The sequence below is a fragment of the Rhinolophus sinicus genome, chromosome 13, assembly GCF_057876585.1.
Source record: "Rhinolophus sinicus isolate RSI-liver-muscle chromosome 13, RSI-T2T, whole genome shotgun sequence".
Classification (NCBI taxonomy): Eukaryota; Metazoa; Chordata; class Mammalia; order Chiroptera; family Rhinolophidae; genus Rhinolophus; species Rhinolophus sinicus.
The window spans coordinates 24,602,523-24,610,248 of NC_142513.1; the positions used below are offsets into that span (position 1 = coordinate 24,602,523).

Below are 7,726 nucleotides of genomic sequence, written 5' to 3' on the forward strand. Positions count from 1 at the left end.
CTTCATACACATACAGCCTCTGCTGGGATTTTCATTGGAATTATATAGAACCTATGGAATAATTTGGAGGGGACTGATTTTTTTTTTTTTTTCCCCAAAACTGAGTCTTCTCGTCGTGGAACATGGAATACTGTTCCTTTTACTCAGGTCTTTTATGTTCTTCGGTAAAGTTTTGTAGTTCCTGTATGTAGGCCTCACACCTTTTGCATTCCTTGTTGCCATTGTCAGTTAGTGCTTTTTTTATTATATTTTTTCAGTTGGTTATTAATAGATATAGGAACAGCATTTTTTTCTTTTGCTACTCATGGTAAGAAGTGAACCAAGGACTTTCAAGACAGGTGGCTAAATTGATTTTAGTTGCCATGTTACATGCTAAATCAGACACTGTCAACAACCCCTAGGCAGGGATTAGAATAATCTAGGCGTTGTTTTCAGGGCGTGGGTACAGAATTGGCCAGTAACATCTTTACTTTGTTTGGTTACTATACAGCACTGAATACAGATTTAGCTTTTACCTCTTAAATATTATTCCTGAGCAATTCCACAGAATAATTCAAAGTGGCCTAGGGAAGGTGATATTGAAGTACCTTTTCAGATAATCCACTTCTGTCTGTTTTTAAAGGTTTGGTTTTTCTTAGAGTACGTTCCTTACAGCATGTATTTCCAGTTTTGCACTGATGATGAGGTTCACCCAGAGGTTTGCTGTTACTCAAACTATCTTTTGACCTTCAGTCTTTAGTCTTTCTTATCAAGATAAGATCCTGTATTACTTACTTATTTATCAATTTATAATATAGCCATCTTATTGAGATATAACAGACATACCATACAATTCACCCAGTTAAAGCATACAGTTCAATAGCTTTTATTTTTAGAACATTCACAGACTTGAGCAACCACCACCACAATCAGTTTTAGAACATTTTTATCATGTGAAAAAGAAATCCTGCACCTATTAGCAATCACTTCCATTTCCCTCCAACTCTCCTCAGCTCTAGGCAACCACTAATTTACTTTCTGTTTTTATAGATTTATCTATTCTGCTCTTCTCATGTAAAAGGAATCATGCACTCTGTGGTCTTTTGTGACTGGCTTCTTTCACTTAGCATAATGTTTTCAAGGTTCATCCATGTTTTAGCATTTATCAGTATTTTGTTCCTTTTTATGGCCAAATAGCATTTCATTATATGGATATATTGCATTTTATTTATCCGTTCATGAGTTCATGGACATCTGGGTTATTTCTATTTTAGGGCTATGATGAATAATGCTACTGTGAATATTCATGTATAAGTTTTTGTGTGGACATATGTTCTCATTTCTCTTGGGTATACACCTAGGAGTGGAATTGCTGGGTTATATATATGATAACTCTATGTTTAACCTTTTGAGAAACTGCCAAACTGTTTTCCAAAGCAACTGGACCATTTCATATCCCACCAGCATTGTGTAAGGGCTCCAATTTCTCTACCTTTGCCAACACTGTTCATCTGTCTTTTTTATTATAGCCATCCTATAATGGTGAGTGTGAAGTGGTATATCATTGTAGTTTTTATTTGATTTCCCTGATGTCTAAACCTGTTCTGCTACTTGAGACTGATATTTAAAGACCCTCTTTGGACTCTCCTTGGCACTACCCTGGTGAGATTTGTGATGGGGTTTCATACTTATTTTTTCCCTGCAGATTCCAGAAACCCACACTAGACAATGTGCTGTATGACCATTTTATTCTAACAGAAGGGGTGGGACGTGAATGGGCCCTCAGGGGGAAAGAGGCATCTAGAATGCATGTGGGTCATTACCAAAAAAGAGGAGTGAGTATTTAGCTATTTCAATCATATATCCTTGCTACGAATATTATAAAACTCAGAACTAAATCAGGAAACAAATTTTTTCTACAAGCCCTCATTAATTAACTCCTAGTGTCTTATATGAAGAAAATTTTACTATGTCCAATCTGACATGGAAATGCTGCCTGTAGCCTGGAAAGTTCTCTGTGAGTATGTTCTGATTGACGAAGATGCAAGTGTTAAGAGTAGGGGGGTGCGGAACTACCAAGTGAGTACTTAACAGAAAGATTGCTGAACCTGGGTAAATGGGCCTATCGGACTCAGATGTCTATAAAGGGCATAGAAAAGAGGAAACAAGTAATGAGTTAATAAAAGGTGAGAAAGAAATGGGAGCAAAGTTTAATACTTTTTGTCAGTGTGGGGGCCTGTAAAACCTGAGTTTAAAGAGAATTGGAGAAAGCTTTTGCTATGGCAAGTAATATAATAAAACACTACCTTTAATTGCATGCTTGTTATGTGAAAGGCACAAGGCTATGTGTGTCACGTGGAATATTACATATACCCCCCCCCCCCATTTTACAGGTAAGGAAAATGAGGCCCGGAGAGATTATGTAACTTGCCCAAAGTCCATAGATGGCACTTGAAATCAAACCTTTCTGAATGTTAAACACTCAGGACTCTGGTTGTTTCTGCAAGGTAGTGGACTATAGAGGAAATATTCTAATTTGAGTAGAAATAGGATTTGGGTGGAACTAAGAAGAAAATAGAGATTTCATAGTAAAGTTCCAAGAGAAAAACTCAGCTTAGGGAAGGCTGAACACAGAAAACTGTATCAAAGACCAAGGAGTCCCTGAAAAAAAAAAAAAAAAAGGCTAAGTTTTACAAAGACTTAAATGATCTTTATAATTGTGTAAGAAAATCAGTTACCTACTTTTACGTATACATAGGGTTTCACCTGGAAACCCCAGGTGGTAATTCTTGCCCATTCTCAGGAATTTTTTTCACTTTCCCATTCCCAAATCCCGAGAAAAATTGGTCAGGAAATCCGGAAAACCGGCTCCTTGAATCCAGTAATACCCACAATGGGAAATAAACTCACAATGTATGTCTTAGACATTTTTCCTATTTATCGCTAGGGTTTCTGGGCAGGAATTCCCGCCCATTCTTGGGAATTTTTTTTTGCTTTTCCATTCCCGAATCCTGAGAAAAGTTGGTGGGGAAATTGGGAAAATCAGCTCCTTGAACCCAGGTGCTTGGTAGTATCGGCCGTCACTTTGTGGAAACAATTCACTGTGGAGAACAGAAAACAGTTTATGTCTTGGGATTCAGGAACAGGAAAGCGGAAAAAAAAAAATCCTGAGAACTGGTGGGAATTCCGGCCTGGAAACCCTACATAAGCATATGTACAAAATTGTGGGGGAGCAGCACTCTGTCTGTTCCCGTTGTAACCCGATAAGCTCTCCTATATGTAGCCGAGTAGGGTCGTTACTTTTAAGACAGGTACTGGCCAAAAACAACAAAAAAGCAAGACAAATAAATGAGAAACAAAAACTCATAGACACAGACAATGGTTTAGTGGTTACCAGAGGGGAAGGGGGGAAAGGGGTGGTAGATGAGGGTAGAGGGAATCAAATATATGGTGATGGAAGGAGAACTGACTCTGGGTGGTGAACACACAATGTGATTTATAGATGATGGAATACAGAATTGTACACCTGAAATCCATGTAATGTTACTAACAATTGTCACCCCAATAAACTTTAATTAAAAAGAAAAAACTGGTAATGTTATGTTTTCCTGGGGGGCAGTCAGTGTTCTGGAAAGATTAATAAGAAAAAGACTATGCGACTCACGTTAAAGCTCTAAGACAAAAGTTAGTCCCTCATATGGTGGGGAATTGACAGAGAAGGGCTTGTTAGGTTTCATTTTTCTACCTCAGCTCACGATATTATCTTATAAGGTGTGGCAGCAATAAAAACTATGACTTGTAGCACAAAAACGCCATCACACGCCCCCACCCCCATTTCTCAGAGAAGCACGGTTTAGTACTTTGAGATCCTGACAGTTTCCAGAGGTCCCATTGTTAGTCCTAAGAGCTCCTCCCTGAGACACACCTTTATGACTGAGACCCTGGAGCCAGGGCCTGGCCTGGACAAGGAGCAGATTCCTGAACTGGACAGCTTGGGGATAACAAAGACCAAAAGTCTGTGGTGCATCACTCTTGACTCATGACACGATAATTGGGGATACTTAGGATTCTGGCTAGGAGTGGAAGACTCACCCTGCACCTCCTTTTACAGGCTTTGTGACCATTAGCCTTTGTTTCCTCTGTTAGGATGTGTCAGGAGCGAATCCCAAAGCATTCCAATATGGAGCAATCACAGAGTCACAGACTCTCAGAATGAATAGGTGCTTAGAGACCATGCAGTCATCACCAAGCCTCTTGTTTCTGCTCTCGAGGGTGAGCAGCTTGGCTTTATGCACGTTATAGAGCTAGTAAGACAGGAGTCACAAGACAGGTGTAGCTGTAGGAGCACACCTTTCTGGCACCCCACCTTTTTTTCTGAGAAGCTCTGGGCTTTTTATAAACCAACATTTAATGTTATCTCTTCCTGTGACAGAGAGATTAGAGGATGGCAAGGAGTACAGAGTCCGTGCAGATTTAGATTTTGATTGTATCTCCCACCCCACAGCCACCTGAGGGAAGATGTGTCAGGGGTCCCCACGACCACCCCTGGGTTCAGTTATTTGCTGGAAGGCCTCACAGGATTCAGCATATAGTTATACTCATGGCTAAGATCTATTACAGGAAAAGAATACAAAGCAGAAATCAACAAAGGTGTTAACCTAAAAATAAAAGGCCAAAGTGAGAGGCAACAAGCGTTTATTTGAGATGGAAAAGAATAGCTATTCAGGAAACACTGATTCAAGCAGAAACCCAAATAGTGTTTTGATTAGTAGGTGAAAGCAAGGGGTATTTATGAGAAAAGGAAGGGGAATAATTAATTACATGACTAGAAGGAAAGAATCTGTCTGGGTGTGAATAAGCTAAGGAAGGCATTTCTATAGGAGCAGAAAGCTAACCTAGCAATGCTAATTCTAAAGAATGTCTTTAGTTTTCAGTTTGGTAGTCATAACAAACAGTTGTTTGGAATACAGTGCTGCTTTTGGCCCACTCCAAAGGTTGTTTTGTCCGATTTTAATATTCGAAAGCTTTGAGGAATAAGACCTGCTAGGCAGTTCCTCTGGAATGATAGCTCCAACTAAAGTGGCTCCGTTTCTATTACTTTTTACAAAGGAAAAAGGTACGTGGGGCTAGGACACCAGGAACCGGCTTCCAAGGTCTTCTTCCTGTAGAGTCACACAGGATGTGCTTAATTCCTCCAGCAACAAATTGTAACAACACATGTCAAATACTGTCAATCAAAGAAACTCATTAGACACTCAGTGCCCTAGGTTTTTATTTGGGGCTGGTCACATAGATACCCTCTGCCTAGCATGTGCCTAACTCCCAGACTTCCAGAAGAAAAACAGGTACTCAGCATAAACCATATTGTTTGCACCATCTAAGCACAGTGAGACACCTTATCATCCGGGGAAATTTTCATATCAGTGCAGGGAACTGTTTGCCAGTCAAGTTCTAGAATTCAGCCAAGCTTGCAAAGCAGGCCTTCCTAAAAATAAGCAATCTCAGGCTTGCGGTGTTAACTCTTTTCTGCCCAGAAAGAAAATCACGTATCAGTCTTTATTCTGTTAGAACTTTAGTGTTGCCACCAATGCGGTAAATGGGATTATTTATCATCATAACTCCTAGACTCACATTTCTAATAGGTCATCTCTTCCTGAAGGTCCTAAGATATTTCCGACCAGTATGTCCAAAACTCATTACTCCCCAACATTCTATCTCTGTTTCCTGAGTACATGCTATTAGCTCCCCTGTCTTTCTTATCACCAAAGTTATTGTTTTTTGTTTATTTAAATTTTGTTAAATTTTGTTTAACTTATCAAAGTTAAATTTTGTTTATTTTCTTTTAATTTTTTTTATTTAGTTTTTATTCGTTTCAGGTGCACAAAAATATGGACTGCTTCACGAATTTGCGTGTCATCCTTGCGCAGGGGCCATGCTAATTTTCTCTGTACCGTTCCAATTTTTAGTATATGTGCTGCCCAAGCGAGCGCACCAAAGTTATTCTTAACTTCAACCTATTTTACCATCCACAACGAATGAGTTGCCAAGTGCTGTAGTTCTTAATGCTCAAATATCTCTCAAAAGTCTTCCTCATCCCCGCTGCCACTTCCTTTGTTCAGCTTAGGTCATCTTCTTCTAGGATAGTTGCTTTTTAATGGATCTTTTTCCATAACCACACTTGTTTTTTCCCATCTTCCTTCCATTATGTACCGCTGCCAGAGTTCTATTCAGTTTTTCTTTTTCTTAACTATTTTTTTCCCCACTTTTTGTTTTGAAGCAGTTTAAGACTCATTAAGTGATTTCTCTTATTTGAATAAGTGAGTAGGCACCTGGTAAAAATTTGAATGGTACTGAAGAGCAATGAAAAATTAAGTTCTCTCACTTTGCATTCCCAGTGCCCTTCTCCAGAGGTACAATAGTTTGTTGTATACCCTTCCAGAATGATCCTCTGCCTGTAACAACACATGGAGAAACATGATTCTGGCATCAAGGAATTAACTAGGGACTCAGGACAGAGGCCTTCTGGATGTGGAGAGAGCGGAGCCTTCTGTTGGCTGCACAAGGCGTTTGGAATATGAGACTTCTCTGGTCCAGACCTCCCAAAGTATAAGTGGATAGGTGGGGAGATTGAAGTCTAGGGAGTAGTCATTTAAAAATTTTTTTTAGTTCAAACAGCTAGTCGGAGGCAGACTGGAAGCAGTGTTTTCCCACTGCATCCCACTGCCTCTGAAGCTCAAGTGTCTGAATCAGAGAATCCGAAATAGACAAGTACAATCTGGGGAGAATGTATGTCATGTAGCTCCCTGGGGGTTCTTGTTCGGGGCCATCAAAGACAGGAAGTCTTTCCCACTTCCATTTTCTGATCAACGATCTCAGATCGTGTATGTGTGTATGTATGATATATATATATTATATATGTAATATATATACTATGTGTGCATACATATATATTTAAATATATAAGTATTTATTATAACATATATATTACAATAAATACATATATATGTATGTATGTGTATATATCTTCTTATTGCTTCCATCTTTGACCGTTCTTGGTGAAGAGGTTTTGTGGCCTGAACTGTACTGCAGTCAAAGCAGGGCACACTTTAGAAGCCAGAGGGCTATAGTTGCGGTTTGCCAGCCAGACAATTGCTGGTGGGAGGAAAGTGACACAGTGAGAGTAGTGCCTTCAGAATGTGAGTTTGCGGTACTGTGGTTCCTCATGCACCATGTAAATACTAAGCTAACAGGAATGCAATACGTGCACTGCAGATTAGAGTGAAATAGGCCACCCACTCTCGCTCGAGGCTCCTCAACAGCTGCTCAGACTGCTCATCTGGGGCCAAGATTCCCTCACCGATGCAGCAGGTGCTTGGTGCCAAGAAACTAACATCAGCTCCCCAAGAAGAGCCCCGCTCACTTCTCTCACCAATCCCTCTCTGCTTTCTGAATGAAGTCCACACGCATACCGTACATCCCCCGTGGTGTTCTGTCACCTGCCCCAGCCTGCCTTTCTCAGCTTCTCTTTTGATCTCCTTTTGTCCTCTGTCCTGCTTTGCCAAGAACATGCCCCACGCTTTCCCCATCCTTGTGTGTTTGTTTCTACCTTTCTTGCCCTTGGCCTCTGCTTGTTAAAATTCTATGACTTTTCCAAGGCCTGTGAACCAGCCGGGTTTAGGTTCAGCTGCACAAAAGAAAAGTTCTGCTACATTTGCTGAACTAAACAGGGATTAATTTTTCTCATGCA

At 40.1% G+C, this 7,726-nt stretch overlaps 1 non-coding gene across 1 annotated transcript; it reads right to left on the minus strand.

Annotated features, from left to right (window-relative positions):
- Positions 1-5,861: 5,861 nt before the first annotated feature.
- On the minus strand, positions 5,862-5,969 carry LOC141568431 (U6 spliceosomal RNA). Its single transcript, XR_012491547.1, has one exon. It is a non-coding gene; the product is annotated as a U6 spliceosomal RNA (small nuclear RNA).
- Positions 5,970-7,726: the final 1,757 nt, after the last annotated feature.